Below are 18,201 nucleotides of genomic sequence, written 5' to 3'. Positions count from 1 at the left end.
GACTTCAGAATCATTCTGTCAAGTTCCTAAAACTCTGCGAGGTTCGTTAGCTCCACCAATTCTGCTGGCACAGCATCTTCTCCACCCACTCCTTTCTCTTTATTTACACTGTCACTCCTCTGGGTCTGCCCTCTGCTTTCCTGGTAAACCATGATTTTTCTCCTACTGAACCACGAGTCAGTTCACTCCCGGCACCCTGAGGCCCCTGTGAAGGGATCTGCGGTACTGACAACAGCAGGTTAAACTCCACTGCATGGTCAGCGCGCTCAGTGCCCAGCTGTGGCAAACACCACCATTGCTCCCAAATGTCTGTCGTCCCTCCCTGAGGGAGGACGATACTTTCTTGCCCCATTGGTGACAGGCTTGGCCACATGCCTTGCTTTGCCCAAGGAAATATATGTCGAAGTGACACGTGTCATTTCTGGGTTGACCCGACAAAGCATCTCCTGACCCCCTGCAGAACGTCGTCCCTCCCTGGTAACACCCTGGCCGTGCTCTCCTGGTGACTGCAATGCACTTAGCTGTCTGTTCCAGCCATTTGTGAACCTGTCAACTCCCTCCTAATAAGACGTAAATCTCCTGAGGGCACAGACGGTGTCTAAGTCACCTTCGTATTCTCTGTGGCGTCTGCCACACTCGCACATGGCAGGCGATCTACATATTTATTTGTTGAATCCAGGAAGGCAAGCACTCCACGGGTTTGGACTGGAAAGTGGCACTTGGGATGTTCTTTTTTGGCTCCTTCTCTCCGGCCATCCTGAGACCAATTCTAATTCTAAAAATAATCACAAGGTTTGTAGAGGGGAGCTTTCCATGTGCTTATAAAACCCATCATTGACATTTCCACCTAGGTTCCACTTCTTTCCACACAATTCATTATATTTTTCCAGTCTTTACTCCCAGCTAATGGAAAATAGATTTAAAAATAGGCCAATGTATTACAGGAAACTTCTTGATTCTAGAAAAAACAGAAAGAGATGCTTCAAAGGAAGTGGAGAGCATTGCTCTCTTGGGCACTTGAAGATGGAAGCATCCTGGTGTCCAGTGTGTTGTCCGTGGCTGCCCCCTTGCGGACGCTCTCTGTAGCGATAATGCCACCAGTCACGTCCTGTTCTAGAAGAGAGGGAGGATGGCTTTGAAGAAATAACCTTCACGGGAGATGTCTCCTGAAGCTGTCAGCACAGGAGATGTGGACCAAGGGAGAAAGAGGAGAAAGAAACGTGGGACGGGTCTAGTTTATTGTCGATTGACTCATCCCGGGAATGTTTTCCATGGTACTTCCTCCTTCAGTGTGGGAGGTGCGGGTTTCCTGTCTCTCCTTCCTCTGTAACCTGCTTTTGTTTTTCTGAGAGAAGACTTTTACACTCACATCTCCTCTCTCCTTTGAGCCACAGGCGTGTTTCCACTCCGCCACCTAGAGGTGTGCAGACCCCAGCTTTTAGAGCTAATCAGTAGTGTACGGGGCTTTCCTGTTTTCTGGAGGGTGGCCATTCTGCTAATACTCTCCTCTCTTACATTTCAGATGTTCCATTAAGGATTTTCAACTGAAAAGCAGAACAGCAGAATCCAATTCATGAAAAGGCTCCCAACCAGAGCCCTGGGAGGGACTGCTGAGCTGTGAGCTGCTCTAGCAAATGAACCGACCCCAAGGAAGAGACCACTGGGAATCTCCAACCTGCAGCCAGTGGGCCAGAAGCACAGGGGCCTTCGTGGTATTTACGAGCCTTGACCTCCTCCTTTCATCCATGACAGTGACTAGCCACCTCTGAAGAGCCAGAGGTTAACTGAGCATCCTCCCCTGGCCCCGGGATGCTGGTTTGTCCGAGTCTCCCCAGAAAACTGAGCGCTGATCCCCGACAACACGCAGTGGTCTAAACCGGCTCCCCATCCGCGTGACCTCCCACACAGCCGGTCTTCCTTCTTCTTGCTAAACCCAAATCTCGATTTTGTTTGGGTGGCCGGTGTCCAGCCCCAGGATGAATCACACACCAGAAAGAAGAGAATGGAAGTCTGGCCCTTGACCCTTTAACTGGCCTCATATGAATTTCTTAAACAAAAGATTAAAGAGCAGAGATTTCTTTTAAAGGAAAAGAAATTCAGGGGCTGAGTTGGGGAGGACACATTTCAAAAAGCTTTTCTCGGGGGCAGCTGGCACCCTGGACGTGTTTGCAAACAGAGCCGACCAAGGAGCTTTTTACAGCCCCGCAGCAGCTCACGCAGATGGGGAGTGAGCTGTGGCCGGTGGGAAACGAAAAGACAAAGAAAGGCTTTTTCCTCCGCTGCCTACTGACATCCTTTTGGGACCTTGGTCTACAAAAAAAATAATAATAATAATAATTTCCATTTTGGAAACAGGCCAGCCTACTCTTGTGTTCACTGAATCCCGAGGCGGGCTCGCTGCCGCCCGGCCTGTAAAATGCCGCGTTAGCAAAATCTCTGAGTTCTCAGTTTTTCCATCTGGAAAGCAGGAATAAACGCACCCCATCCCTCCCTCCCTACCTGGGTGTGTGATGGAGAATAAATGAGGTCACATCTGAGCCAGGAATTCTTCTCAACATCCTCCCTTCCCTCGCAAACTGTTCCATGCAACCTCTGCAAAAATGTCTCCAAATATTTTTAATCGTGTGTGTCTAGGAGGAAAACAAATGAGCATTGTGTCAACTGGGCCCTCCAGGAATCAGATGCTGAGATGGAGTTAGATGGGCAAGAGGTTTACTGGGGGCAACGCCTGTGGAGATGAGGGAGAGGAGCGAGGACCAGCTGGAGCGCAGACCTCCGTGCACATCTGGGGTCTCAGCCGCCCCGACTGGGGCTTCAGAGCTAAGACGGCCCGTTAGAGGGATCCTGTGTCAGTAGAAATGGCCAGGTCCCGTGTCCCTGCCATGCTCGGTCATCAGCTGGGGGCTGCCTCTGCTCGAAAGCTGAGATGGAGCCTAAATGCATGTGGGACAGCTGGAGGCTGTCAGATTCTGTCCTCCTTGCAGCTGAGCAAGCTTTTCCTTAAAGGAAAATCTTAGTGTGCACCTCCACGGTTGCTCTGTGCCTGTGTTTGTGTGTGCGCACGTGCACATGTGTGTGTACATGACACATGGGCTGGTATCTATATATTATGTGCCCTAAAAATATATAAAAAATTAAAATTTCACCATGATGGGATACAAAAAACATCAATAGGAGTTGCCGTTTTTCCTTCTGCCCCCATCCCCCAACTGTACCGCGCGCTCTCCGCTCAGCGGAACCCGACAGCTTCTCGTGGGATCCTCGCCCTCGTCCTGCCTGCACCGTGCCAGCGGCCCTCCGTCCAGCATGGCCATGAGCTACAGGGCCGGGAGCAGGGAGCCGGCAGTGAAGGGGTGCCTATCTGTTCTCATTTGCTAAACACTTGAGATCCACGATGGAATCAACATCACTTCGGCTTTTATGACTTAAATTCACCAATTTATGTCATGCCAGATTTAACGACATGCAAACCTGCAGGAGCGCCAGGAGACAAGGTCTTTCAGATGCTAAAAAAGGAGCAGTGGATACTTTGCAAAAGCGTCTCCAATATTGTCCCAGAATTATGTCTTGGGCCCAAGTGTTGCGAGTCCCGAGTGCACGCATTCCAGGAGGGCATGCAAACGTCCCCCAGCCCACCCCCTAGGCCGGCCCAGACACAGCTTCGGGGCCGGTGGTCACACACAGAAGCACAGGGCTCCCACTCCTCAGGCCTCAGCGCCCCGGGACCCATGAGCACCTGGGTCCCCCTCAGATGCTCCGAGGGGCACAAAACTCCGCTTGATGTCTGCGTCCCCTGCTTTGAGAACTTAGGACGTGAAGGTAAGTAAAGGGGATTGAGCACAGGGCTGTATCAGAGCCTGGGGAAGAGCAGAGTCGTTTGGCGGCAGCAGGCTCAAGAATTTATAATATTATGCACGATGCCATACTTGTCGTTGCCAGAGCACAGGGCCCGGAGGACAGAGACGCTTGTCCCTTTGTTCATGTCTCTTTTCACAGAGCCTACAGCAGGGCCCGGGCTCAAGACTGGTCGAACTCACGCTACTCTTCTCCGAATATTTGTTTCGTTGAGGAGCTGAGGCACCACAATAAAAATACGGATTAAGGAACACAGGAGAGCTGAGCCTTTTTCTTCTCTTGTGCTTTAGAAAGCCTGGATTCTTCGTTTCTGGGGTCGGACTGTCATCCACAGCAACCTAGTGATGTATCTGATCGGCCTCTCCTGTCCTTGATGAAGAGCCCACAGCAGAAGGTGGAGAGAACCAGGACTCGTGCCAACGGGCCCCTTAGAAGTCCCTCCATGCGCCGAATGCACACGTGTACACTGTCCCTTTCCAATTTCCAGGACTGAAGCCAAATCCACGGCCTAGGGCGGTGGTCCTCAACCAGGGCGGATTTTGTCCCCCAGGGGACATTTCAAATGTCTGGAGGCATTTCAGTTGTCACAACTGGGGGATGCTACTGACATCTGCGGGTGGAGGCCAGGGGTGCTGCTCAACACCCAACAGTGCACAGGACAGGCCCACAGCCAGGAACTACACACCCCCTAACGTCAGTCGAGCCAAGCGTGAGACCCCCTGGCCTGAAGTAACACAGACGCTGGCAGCCTCTTATCTTTGGCCTTGTTGCGTCCTTCGGTTTCACGAGGCAAAAACACGCCCTGGAAGAAGAAAGCTTTGGCTGGTCTTCAGGCCTGTGGCATTTCAAGATGATGGTGGCCAGTGATGGGAGTAGAGATGCCAGGGGAGACCTTCGAACAAGGCCTCTGGGCTGCCTCCTGGCCACGTGAGAGGCTGGCTGCAGACTCAGACAGAGGCGCCTGAGGTGGCCTCTTCTCTACTGCACGGTGGTCACTGTGGGGTCAGGGACATGTGTCTCCAGGCAGCCAGGTGCCCGTATCCACGACCCAGAACACGAACAGTGTGGTTAGGAGACACACTGATTATTGCACAGCGGCTTCCAGGTGTTACTCTCTGAACAGCCAACCAGTGCGCTGGGCAGAGGACCAAGGGGGTGGGTGAGGGAGTCCCTGACTCGTCCTGTTGCTGGAAGGGGAGCCCGTCTATTGGCAGGTATGACAGTCATACTTAGGGACGCGGGAAACTCCCTGTACGTCTGCAGACCTGGGAAGAAGAAACGCCCGAGAGAAAACACATGTTAGCTCTCACGCTGGTACTTGTTGCAATCTCCTGTATCCATCATCACGGAGACAAATGCATCCTCAAGAGGAGTTCCGCTGAGGGATAAGACAGGACTTATCGACAGGGCGACTCTGAACACCCACCAGAGAAGAGAGATCTGTGTGCCCTGAGAGGCCAGGCATGCGGAAAGACTCGATTCAATCTGAATACGTTAATTCTATATTTACTCTCTATTCACTGATGATTAAACAAGATAATAGAGGTGGAAGCAGCAGAAAGTTAAGAATTAAGGATAGTCTCTAATTTTTGTTAACTTTTAGTCTCATACTGATGGAGCTGGGTAATCTCATTATTGCAATGAAGGCCATATGGCTGGGGAAAGCCTCCTTTTTCCACTGTCAACCATCCGAGCACACCTCCTATACAGGAGTCACCCGTTTCGTGGGTATTGCTGCGAGGCAGGGCCCGGCTGCCCACAGGTGGAGATGCAGACACGAGATGCAGGCACGTGGCCGAGGTATAACCAGCTGGATACTGTGCTGGACACTGAATAGTGTGCCCCCACAATTCATGTCCACCGTGAACCTGTACATGTGACCTTATTTAGAAATAGGATTGTTAAGCTGAGGTCCTACTGGATTAGGGTGGGCCCTGAATCCAATATGAGTATTGTTCTTATAAGAAGAGGGAAATTTGGATGCAGAGACACATACAGAGGGAAGCCCATGTGACGACTGAGGCAGACACTGGAGTGGGGGTCTCCCACCCAAGGCACGCCAAAGGTTGCTGGCAGCCACCAGCAGCGAGGAGAGAGGCGACGGACAGATCCCTCCCTGGGATCTCAGAGGGAGCACGGCCCTGCCGACTCTGGCCTCCAGAACTGAGAGAATACTTTCCTTGTTTTAAGACACCCAGCACGTGGTGCTGTGTTACGGCAGCCCCAGGACACTAATTCAGACCCCTGGGCTTGGGACCTCGAACCTTGAGGGTGTGACACAGAGACCCAGTGTCAGAGAATTTACTGCCGCAGGGCAGAGCTGGGGGTCCACCAGGGACAGCACCGTCGGTGCTGGTGGCGGTGCCTGAAGAGGCTGTAACAAGTGTCCGCCGCCAGTGGCCAGTGTCCAATGATGGCCGTACCTATGGGAGCGTCAGGCTGTCCCTGTGACCGACTGACCCACCTAGCTGCTGCTCTCGGTCTTAGCCACTTTACAAACCTAATTCTCCAGCACCCCATCAGTTCTGTAAGCTGCCCGACATCCTTCCAGCATTAATGGGGCCTTTGAATTTTCTTGGATCCAGTGAGTGCTGCCAACTCATTCTTGACCACATAATACAAGAAGTTGAGGGACACACCAAAGCTTCATGGGCAAGCTGGAAACGTGATTTCCCTTTTGATTCACAAAGCAGAGTGAATTGGCTGGACTTCCACTTCCTAAGCAGACTTGGGTCAAAGACAGTGTCGACCAGAAACAGGGATCACGCCTGGGTGTGTCCCAGGAGCCGCGCCAGCCCGGCCAGACACTTGCTCAGCAAGTCCCGGGAGACTGCGCCATTACCTGCACTCCACAGTGAAGCAACTGAAGCCGCATGGCTCATCCGAGCGGGAGCTGCGCTCGAATCCAGAGCTTGTGCACTGAACCGCCCCTTGGGAATGCAAAGGGGAGTTTTGGGGAGAATGGGGAAAAAAAGAAAAATATAAATTTTCAGGGAAACATTTGTAGCTTTAACCTAATAAGGTGTGTGTTGAGGAGAGGAGTGACATTTATGTAAATCAGTGTGCACATATGCAAATCAGCCTATTAACTGGAGACCTGCTCATGACCACAGATATCACCTTATTTCAAAGGACCAAAAGCACTTTATATTCTCACTTTATTTTATGAACGTATTTTAACTCCCTAACACACCTCCTTCAGCAAAAGTAAAAACAAAAGATCATTTAAATAATTTCTTTATTTGCCAATTGATTTTTGTAAATCAAACTTTTCCCACTGACATAATTTCGAGAAAGCTTTATATTTGTATAAAAATGATTTGAGGTTTCATCTTGCTTAAAATAAACTTATTTATCCATTTCACCATTATCATGCTCCTATTTAAATAATCAGAATAATTCCCACTTTAAAAATACTTCCCCCTGTCTGCACTGAAATTTGCGTTCATGGAAGATCCGGTTAGTGCCGATGCACACAGAGTCTCTCCTTTCCCAGACCCCAGTCAGGCTGCTCTGAGCCCTCTTTCCACCTGGCCTGCCTTCAGTCGGCCTGGTCCAGCTGTAACAAGAATCCTGCTACGTCCGTTGAGAGAGAATCCTCTGCCCTTGAGATCTGATCACCGTGTCCGGCCTTCAGCAAGAATCCCGCTAAGTCACTTTAGCAAGAATCCCTTTCCTCGATGTTTCCTTGGTAATTTCCCATCCACTGACCCCTCCCCCCGCCGCCCATTGACTATAAGTCTGCAGCTGTCCTTGCTGTATTTGGAGTTGAGCCCCATCTCACCCCCATTGTGATATTCTTGATGCCTATAGTCTTAAATAAAGTTTTCCTTACCACTTTAATGAGCGTCAGAATAATTTTTTCTTTGACAGGAAAACGTCTCCCCACTGACCCTCTCGAAAGCATCGGACAGAAAGAGTATTAATATAATGCAAAGGTATTTGACTTTAAAAATCCATATTCAAAATAAGAGTGCTCTGAGGGCATTCCAGAGCACGGGTCTTCCTCTGCTCCCCTGGGTGGTCTGGCGCCTCCCTACAGCGTTCAGAGATGCTTCTCAGCCACGCTCCCGACGTCACCCCGGTCCAGGCCCCATCACCTCCCACCTGGACCAATCACGCTGTCCCAACCATTAAAAAACAAAATCTGACTGAGTGAATTTGAACATCTAAGAGGCTGTGTTCAACAATTCACGAACCGAGCAGCATCCGTCCAGAAAGTCGAAAGGAGCTCTGAGAAGCTGTACAAAAAGGAACGTTTTTAAAGGCAGAAAGGGGGCCAGAAATGGAAGTGTCCACCAAAGTGTGCATTGTTGCAGGCAAGCTCACCTCCCTTTGGGGGAAGGCGGGGGTCTGTCATGCAGCTCACCGTACCGGTGCTGACCAGGTAATTCCAGATGGCCTGGTTAAAGGTCACATCCTGCAGGAGGTTGAAATTGCAATTTAGTCTTGGTTTGCTGCTGTGAGGCTTAGCACAAGCGTCTCCGTTTTGGACCTGTCGTTTCTTTTTTAACACGACGAACCTCCCTACCTCCTCCCCGTCTCGAATTCACCACCACCAGCCTGCCCCACTGCAAACTCCCCACGGCATTCAGAATAATGAGCATGCTCCAAACTGCCTAGCTCTGGGCCCCTAAGCCCTTTCGGCCTCCCTAAACACATCCGATGTCCAGTTCTTCCGGTACCTTCTCCTCTGCTCTTGACATCACCACATCTCGGGGCGCCCCAAGGCTAGCTCACACCCGCCGAGTGTCCACAGCTTTGCGCCATCCCTCTGACCTCAGCACAGCCTGATGTGACGTGCGCACCTCACCTTTCCTGCCGGGGCCGGAGAGTCACAAGCCTGGAAAACATCTCATTTCTTCCCTACCCACAGTGCCTAGCACACTGGATTCGACATGGGGGTACTCAGGAAATGTTTACTGAACAACTGAACGGACGTCACCATTAAATTCAATAGAACGGAAAGCACTGAGGGAAAATCTTAAGGCCTATTTTCCGGAAGAACTTATCTTTCTTTGCGGGGCCTGAAAAATTTAAGTCATTCACAGCAAACAGGCACCCCCTTGTGGCTGCAAGCTGACAGTACAAGATCCCCAACACAAGGGTCCAACTCTAGTGATCAGATGGAGAGAAATGAGTTTAACCATTTGCAAATCATGTATACCCATCCTTTGAGGTCATTTATAGGAAGAGTCAAATATTGACAAGGGTCTGACACATTTAAATTTCTTAAATGAATTTTCTAATCATCTTTAACCTGTAATGATTTCCCTTCAAAGACTGTAGCCCTTTGCCTTCAATTCAGTTCAGCACATAACACGATGTTGACATGTATGTGCCCTAATGGTCAACAAGACTGGCCCTGGAGACAGGCTGACGAGCCTTTTCCAGGAGACACTGCTATTTTCCAGAAGCAAGTCCTTGACCTGCATTTACTACACGCTGATGGCCGATATTTACTGTATTCTCCCTTGGTGCAAAGTCCTGTGCTAAGCCCTTAACCTGCATTATCTGCTCTCAGCTTTCGAATAACCATATGCAAGGAGTACAAATCTTATCCGCATTTTCCAGATGAGTTGTCTGAGGCACAGAGAAGTCAAACAACTTGCTCAAAATCACACAGATAGGAAATACGGGACTGGATCAAAGCCAGGCAAAGTGCCTTTAAAATCTGCTTCTACTGTGAGCCTTTCTTTTTTCTGACTCCGCATCCTAAATATCCCTCCAAGATGCCCCCTTCCTTTTTTGGCACTTTTTTTCCCATTGTGGTTAAATATGCATAACATAAAATTTACCTTTTTAACCATTTTTAAGTGTGCAGTTCAGTGGCATTCACTGAATGCCATTCACATGTTGTGCACCCGTCACCACTATCCATCTCCAGAACTTTCTCATCTTCCCAAACTCAGACTCTGCACCCTTAAACACTAACTCTCCTTCCCCACCCCCCAGCCCCCCACAACCACCATTCTACTTTCCGTCTTTACGAATGTGACTCCCCTAGGGACCTCACCTAGGTGGAATCATACAGTATTCGTCTTTTTTTGTGACTGGCTTATCTCACTCAGCACAATGTCCTCCAGCTTCATCCATGTTGTAGCCGGTGTCAGGATTTCCTTCCTTTTCAAGGCTGAGGAACATCCCATGGTATAATTAGACCACATTTTATCTGTTCTTCCTTCGATAGACACTTGGGCTGTTTCCACCTTTTGGCTTTGAGAATCATGCTGCTATGAACACGGGTACACAAATGTCTGTTCGCGTCTCTGCTTTCAATTCTTTGGGGAATGTACTCAGAAGCGGGATTGCTGGATCACATGGTAATTTCAGGATACGGGGGTTCTGGTTAGCTCTGCCTCCTCCTGTCTGCAGGTCACTCAACACTCTTCCCAGTGTCCCATGCGTAAAGGGAGATGGAATACCTTTGTCCCTTTGAGTTGCTATGACCATTGCAATGATATGTACATTAAGATAGGGAGGTCAACTTCTAAAATATAAAAGTGGTTTATAACGTTCCACATATTGTTACCTTGAAGGGAGAAAAGGAGGCAGAGAAGAAGGAATTTTTTAACTCTGCGTAAGCTTTTCTGGTCTCTCAGCTAAAATCTGCTCTCCTGTGCCGCTGTGCCATCTATCCATCTTTTCAGCATTCTTACATTTTTGGCAGAACTTTCTTGGTCAGATCACGATCAGTGATGAGCCCCACAGGAAAAAGAGAAGGGGAGATAGTGTTAATCTGCCGACACATGTGCTGGGGATCTTTAGAGCCAAAAAGAATTGCTTTATCAATAGGCTGTCTTACGAGAGACGATTCCCGGCACGCTTCACCAACCGGTTGTTTATAGAGGTTTGTTAAACACAGTCATTTGTGGTATGATTTACGTGCAATGGTCTGAGTCCTTGGAAGGCAACCTATGTTTTCAATCTTCAGCACAAATGAAATAATGGTTTGTAACTTCAGGATTATACTCTAGGCTATTAATTTTCATTTTATATTATCCGAGAGAAATGGCCTGAGGAAATCACAACGCGCTTTTATTTTTTATATAATATTACCTTTTGCACAAAAAAGGTCTTATTAGCATTATTAATTATATCTTTTAAATAAGTGATCAGTAAAGAACTAGCCTAGATATAATTAATAGAACTTGGAAAGAATTAACAAAGAGTTTAAATATGTGAAACAAAGTAAATGGACTTGGGGCATGAGGTTCAACATTTGAATTAGAGAAGAAAAGCATAAAGTGGAGAGAGAATGGGTTAAAATTTGGGACAATGAAGTTTTATGACACCCAGTAGTTGCTTTCACACCATTTGTGGTGGGTCAGAAAAATGTTTTGTGAACAACAAAAAACTATCTTTTAAAAGTAATTCAGAGAAGAAGTGGAGAAGGGCAGTTTTTCGCCGCCCCCTCTAAGGAAAAAATGTTTAGAAAGTTGCATGGAGGCTGGGGACTGGGATGGACAAAACAAAGGACCCACCCCCTTTGACCACTAGAGGGGGGCATGTCCATTCATTTCCAGCCACATCTGCTTCATTTTCCAAAGCGAAATGACTCCATTCCAACTCGCTGGACCCAAAATAAGTACGGACTTAACATGGAGCCTCTTCAGCTACGCAGCATGGAACTGCCAGGTCTGTAACGCTTAGTGTCTCCTATCTCCCTCTGTAAAATCACTGTGGCGCTTAACTCAGCCATGCTCATAAAATGTGTGTGGGGGGGGGGGGGGGGGCGGCTGTTTTGTTTAGTTTTGTGTTAAAATGCATCAACTCTAACAAAGGCAAGGGCAACACTGTTTCCAGAAAAGCGTAAAACAAAGCAAACTGCTCTTCAATCTTAGAGGTTTTGTTTCATTTGTTTTGTAAAAGAAAAAACAAACATCTCTCACTATTTTGTGGTCTTAATAACTACCCCAAAGTGTACAGAGAACCTAAACTCTTTAGTATCTGACCAACATCCAGCCATCCATGAGGGAATCAGCGACTTCTAGATTACTATTCTTCACAAAGGGAAAAAGAAAACGAAGCCCAAGTTGGCTTTTTTCCACCAAATTATTGGCTCTTTCCCAACCACCTACATAACTCATATTTGCTGAAGGAATGTAAGCTAATTTAATTATATTATTCAAAACTAAATCATGAAGGCAAATAAAATATAATTAATTCTGAAGCAATGCATCTATTTTATTATTCCATACTTGTGGGGATTAGAGTCATTGCTTTGCTCCGTCAGTCTGCATATTGAAATTGAATATTAAAACTGTGTCAATACTCAGGGGCAATTATGAGAAGGCCGGAGGACTTTGGGGGACTGGTAATGTGCTGTGCATTTTCTCTGAGAGCGTGAGAAAAAGAGAAGAGACCCTGGTTGACACTGAAGTGCTGATGAGGAGCACAAGCCATTGCGCCATGGTGGTCCCTGATGACAGTGGCCTCTCAAGCCTTCAAGAATTTCCGGCATTGGGCACATGAGGTTGACAACAATCTATATTTCCCAGGCATCTTGCAGCTCAAGGATCTCTCAAGGATCTGGATTAGCTCTTTCGTTGACATAGAAACACTTACGCTGAAAAGAGCTATTCACACGTCTTCCTGCCACTCAGTCTGAGAAGGTCAAACAACGTGGCCAACGTGAAGCCAGAACACTGGGGAAACGGGAAACAGACCTAAGAATACTGTGTGATGGAAGACTGGAGCTCATGGGCTCTTCTTACATTTCTTTTTCCTCAAAATGACTGTTTGATAAATATTGTGTTTATTCACAGGGGGCAGAAATTTCAGGCGGGCTGGTCTTGCCTGATACCTTCGCTAACTAAATCTTTGAAGGTTCACCATCAGTCTGCACTACCCTCGGACCTGGTCAAGAGGGGCCCCTGCTTGGGCCCCACACTTTATAAACAAGGCCCATCTCAGACCCTCCCAGGGGCCAAGGGATTGTGCCAGCCCAGAGCCCTGCCTCTACACCATGCTCCAAATCTCCCCATCCTGGAGCTTCCTTCCCAAACAGCCTGCCCTCAGGGCCAGTGTGAGGCTTTCCTTCTGGGCACCCTCCTCAGAGTGGGCTGCCGGTATAGACACCCCAGCCCAAGGACTGACAAAGGGGCAGCTACAGGGGCAGCGGGGGGCAGGAGGTGGGGAACGGCCAGTACTTGGACTGTGGGCTGGGGTGCCTACCCTCCTGGACCACCATGACCAGTGCAGAACTCTGAAGAGTCACTCTGAAGTTGAGTGGCCTTCCAATAGGTGAACAGAACATATTTTATTGAACACTTGGTTAACCTGATTTATAACTTTTTTTTTTTTTTGGTGAGGAAGATTGTCGCTGAGCTAACATCTGTGCCAGTCTTCCTCTATTTTGTCTGTGGGATGCCACCACATTACGGCTTGATGAGTGCTGCATAGGTCCACGCCCAGGATCTGAACCCACAAACCCCTGGCTGCCAAAGTGTGTGAACTTAATCACTACACCTCTGGACCAGCCCTGATTTATAACTTTCACAGGTGTAGACACAGGGACGTGGTCTCTAGTCGTGCTCTTGCCTCAAGTCCCAGACGCATCAGGGGCTGCATTAGCCAGGGTTCTCCAGACAAACAGAACCAACAGGATACTCAGAGACATACAGCAAGAGAGGTTATGAGGGACGGGCTCACACGAGTGTGGAGGCCGAAGTCCCATGATCTGCCGTCTGCAAGCCAGAGGCCCAGGAGAGCTGGTGGTGGGGCTCCAGGCCAAGCCCACAGGCCTGGGAACCAGGGGGGTCAATGGTGTGAGTGCCAGTCCGAGTCAAAAGGACAGGGAAGCTGGAGCCTCATTGCCAGGTATCTCTGTGCTTCTGCCAAACCCCACTGCCATCACAATCGCTTCCACCACAACCAAGGGCATTGGCACACCTGGTGTCATCTTCACTGGGGACAGCCAGCTCTGCGGGGCAATGCCATCCTTCCCAGAAGATCCAAACAACACTGGGGACTGCTGCTGCTTCTCTGGGATGGTGGCAGTAACACTGAGACCCAGCGAGCTCTCACGCCGTGCTGGGCACCAAGCCGAGGACCACACAGGTGGAAGCTCATTTCAGCCTCATGACTATCCTGTGGGGTACAGACTCTCGTTCATTCGTCCAGTTTTACAGATGAGAAAAGTGAGGCTTGGGAGGGGAAAAAATTTGCCCGAGGCCACAGTTAGACATGGTGAAGGGACTCTGAATCCAGGGAGCCTGGGCTCCCACCCATCACACCACGCACCTCCGTAGTGTCTGGGTCCTGCGGCCCTGAGGCCCAGCGCCCTGAGGCCAGGCTGACTCTTCTCACTCACGCAGCCCCAGCCCAGTGCTTGGCACATCACAGACGACCAGCATTTTGCTGGGTACGTGAATAAACCCAGGATGAACCCTAGGGGTGTGAGCAGTATCACTCGAGCATCCTCAGAGCAGGTAAAGTCTAGGATCTCCCTCATTCGCTTTCCTCCTCTTCCCCCTTTGAATTATTCCATAACGCTAACATTTAGAGAATCCCAGAAATCCCCTGGAGGCGCACCCCAGCGGTCTCCCAGTCCACTGCTTGCTGCTTCCCAGTGCCTCGGGGTGGCGCTGTGGACAACCTTGGGGTAGGCAGTTGGCCTCAAGTCGGTTTAGTCCAGGTGCCAACCCCTGGGGGAGATGGATGCTTGGCCAAGGGTGGCCCTGGCTTTGGTCCCCTGCACATGCACAGCCATTCCCTGAGGTCCAGGTGTCCCTGGATCTGACTCATTCCTGTGAACTCAGAACCTTCTTCCCTCTCTCCCCTCCCAGGGGAGCATGGCACCAGGGGTGTGCAGTGTCTCTCTTTACTGTAGAAATAAGCCAGGTCTCTCTACACCCTGTGTCCAGCCCAAGAGGGCTCCCCATCCACTCCACTAAGGACAGCTATCCTTGGGGTCTCCTGCACTCTCTATGACACCTGGCCCTGAACACTAGAGCCTGTCACCATCCTTCCCACAGGCAGATAAAAACACAGGCACCCAGTTAGATGTGAATTTCAGATTAACAGTGAATAAACAAGGAATAGTTCTTAGCCTGTCAAGTAACTGAAATGGCAACGTAACTGGCATCCTGCGTTTCATCTGGCAACCCCACCTAAGGGAGGCTCCTCGGGCGGCAGGGCCCTCCTCTGCCCGGCCAGCAGCCTGCATGTTGTGTTACCCTTATTTTCCAAATGACTCAGTAGAGTCACAGGTGAGAGGAGCAGGAGCATATGACCTCCACAAAGGCCTCCAGCTTGTTAGTCTGAAGGCTTGCTTTATTTTTAATACTTATCTAATAAATTAATTCAAGGCTATAAAATTTACTCATTTTGGTCCCACCCAACAGGATGTGCACTTGTTTTGGTTTCCTCTTTAGCTGTTAACGTGGGGGGGGGGGGGGTGTTTTGTTCGTTTGAAGTAGATAGAATTTTTGGCTCTTTTTCAGCAACTTGATTTTTATGACGTTAGAGAATGCGTTCCTGTGAGATTTCCACATTTTGGAATTTGCTGAGATTCTCTTCCTGGCATAAAACATGGTCAATTTTCATGATTGTTCTAAGAGGGTTTGTTGGCACAAAGTTCACAGACAGGTGACAGATCAAGTTTGTTAACAGCTGATTTGGAGATTTCTGAGATGAGAATCAACATTACCCTGCCATGATTGGGAATTACTCAGTATCTCACTGTATTTCTAAAAACACAAACTATCTTTCAAAGCTATGTTGTGAGCTGAAGAAGGTATGCAACCATGTATTTTACCTTCCTAACAAATTATTCTTTTCATAAATTGATGCTTTTTGCCTCAAATTCTCTCGACTGACACCACTTCCCTCACTTGCTTTCTTTTTGCTAGTATTTTCCTGAAGATTTTTCCACTCCTTTATTTTCAATCTTTCATTATTTTTTTTTTTTGAGGAAGACTAGCCCTGAGCTAACTGCTGCCATTCCTCCTCTTTTTGATGAGAAAGACTGGCCCTGAGCTAACATCTGTGCCCATCTTCCTCTACTTTATATGTGGGACGCCTACCACAGCATGGCTTACCAAGCGGTGCCATGTCCACACCCAGGATCTGAACCAGCAGACGCCGGCCCGAGAAGTGGAACGTGCACACTTAACTGCTGCACCACCGGGCCGGCCCCCCGATCACCTCTTATAATCAACCTATACACATACTTGTGGTGAAGTTTATAATTCCACTTGAAAATGTCTGTAAATAGTAGAATTTAACCCATTCACACTTACTATGACTAATGCTATGTTTAAATTTACTCCTGCCATGTTATTTTATACTTTCTAGTTCTTTCTTTTCATTTCTTCTCCTGATCTTTGCTGGATCAAGTAGCTGTCTCGGTGTGCAACACAGAGAGAATTCACAGTTCTCTGATCACTAACTGTTTGCAACAGTGACAGTGCAAGGAACAGCAGTACAGGAAACACGGCTGCTGGTACACCAGTCACAATCCCCAGTGCCTTCTCCCAGGGCACTGGAGGGAGGACTGAGCCTCTGGACTAAGTCCCTGTGGGTCCTGAGTTTATCTCAGAATGGGGGGAGGGGGCACACAAGCACAGGAGAGTGCCAGGGGTAAAAACGACATTTTGGGGATAAACAGGAGGAAGGCTCAAGGTGACTGATTTAAACGTTAAGAAGAAATATTACCTTAATTTTGTACTCCAGGCAAGTGAAGTGGGACACAGAAATGAAACATGGAAGAACACACCAGCAAGCGATCTGCATAGGTTTATTTGAGAATCTAAACCCCACCAGCACTGGGGACCTCACTCCAGTTTTACAGAAGGAAGTGCCTCCTCTGCGACCAAGAGGCAGCCTCAGTTGTAGCCCCCATGCTTTCATGCATGCGGTCAATTCTTCCCGCCCCAGCCAGTCCCTCTGAAGCACCTGGTGTTCTCACCACACGCACTTTCATACGTTGCTCACAGAACCTCTCCCGCGAGCCTGGTACCTCATACCATAACACGGTTTACCCGCTGAGCCCAATGCGACAACACGTGCACATGTATCTTTCGTTTTATGCCAATGGCCTTTTCTATCTTTCTTCACACCCCAGCACAGTGTTCTTTTTCCTTCTACTTATTACACCCATCATTTTGTATTTGGTCCAGTGACTCAGCACCGTTCTGAACTCTTAGGTGCTCCTTTGCCTGAGGTCCCAGCACAGTGAATAACTGTGCGGCTAAATCAGATGATTTTCATCAATCAATGTTCTTTATCTATTAGAGTCACAAACTTAATGAAAGTCCTAGTTCCCAGAAAAATGCATATACCCACATACACAAAGACTTTTGGATACAATTTAAGAAGGTTCTAGACGTCTTTGAAACTCATTTACAGATTCTAGGTTTAAAAACTCTCCCAACACAACCCTCCCACCATAACTCAAGACGCAGAGAAGACCGGGCCAGGCCAGCACGGAGGAGGGACGAAGTGCCTGAGTGAACCCACTCTCGGAAGCAGGATTTAGGAAACATAACTGGCAGGGTATACACACAACAATCTATAAAATGTATAAATTCACCTGAAAATCAGTAAGAGCAACCTATACATGCTTTTATTTTACTCTAAAAAAGTATATAATTTGCATAAGCCTAAATCTGAGCAGCAAAGCAGCTTTGGTATGCCAGTCGCCTTCCAGGAGGCCTACGCCCAGCTCTTGCTGACATGCAGAATAAACACAAGGCCCGGGATCTCCGGATTCGCCCTGCACCTCAGGGCTGGGGGACCAGGCCTGCGGAAGCCTGATGCTCCCTGAGGACTCCCGCGCATCCCGTGGCGCTGATGGTCTTTGGCCACCCTCTCCTGTCTCCTGCACTTATCTGTGTGTGATACTTAGGTTCTGCCCCATTTCAGCTTGAACACAGCACTCGGCTCCCACAAGTTCCATGAGGAGTCCACTCAGACCAAGCACCCCAAGACTGCAGGGAAGGGTCTGTGGCCAGAAGGCTTCGTGGACAGAAGCGTGCCACCTCACGCCATCCTAGCCCACTGGGGCCCTCTCTTCGAGTCCCTCTCCCATTCTACTTGCATTTTCTCGTCCCAGACTATCCTGGGGCATTCAACTTCTTCTCTCTCTTATCACATGGGGCAATTCAGTCCTCTCCAGCCCTATCCCCAAATCTAGATGCCCAAACCCATCACAGTGCTCATCAGAAAAAGAACTCCAAGTAACATGACTCGTCTTCCTTAACAGGCAACTGGGATTAGTATTTTTTCTGTTGGATTAGTGAATGCTAGGCTCTTTGTACACGTTTACTTTACTCAGTTCTCCAACTCCCTCACGAGTTAGGTACCGTCAAAACCATTTTACAGATGAGAACCCTGAGGTTC

At 48.7% G+C, this 18,201-nt stretch overlaps 1 long non-coding RNA gene across 1 annotated transcript; it reads right to left on the bottom strand.

Annotated features, from left to right (window-relative positions):
- Positions 1–3,402: 3,402 nt before the first annotated feature.
- LOC138915225 (uncharacterized) lies at positions 3,403–6,811 on the bottom strand. Its single transcript, XR_011420870.1, has 2 exons — positions 6,698–6,811; positions 3,403–5,120 (listed from the first exon to the last, which is right to left on the bottom strand). It is a non-coding gene; the product is annotated as an uncharacterized lncRNA (long non-coding RNA).
- Positions 6,812–18,201: the final 11,390 nt, after the last annotated feature.

The sequence above is a fragment of the Equus caballus genome, chromosome 8, assembly GCF_041296265.1.
Source record: "Equus caballus isolate H_3958 breed thoroughbred chromosome 8, TB-T2T, whole genome shotgun sequence".
NCBI classification, from domain to species: domain Eukaryota; kingdom Metazoa; phylum Chordata; class Mammalia; order Perissodactyla; family Equidae; genus Equus; species Equus caballus.
The sequence above is the reverse complement of the archived record's forward strand: the minus strand, read 5'-3'. Positions and strand labels throughout refer to the sequence as shown.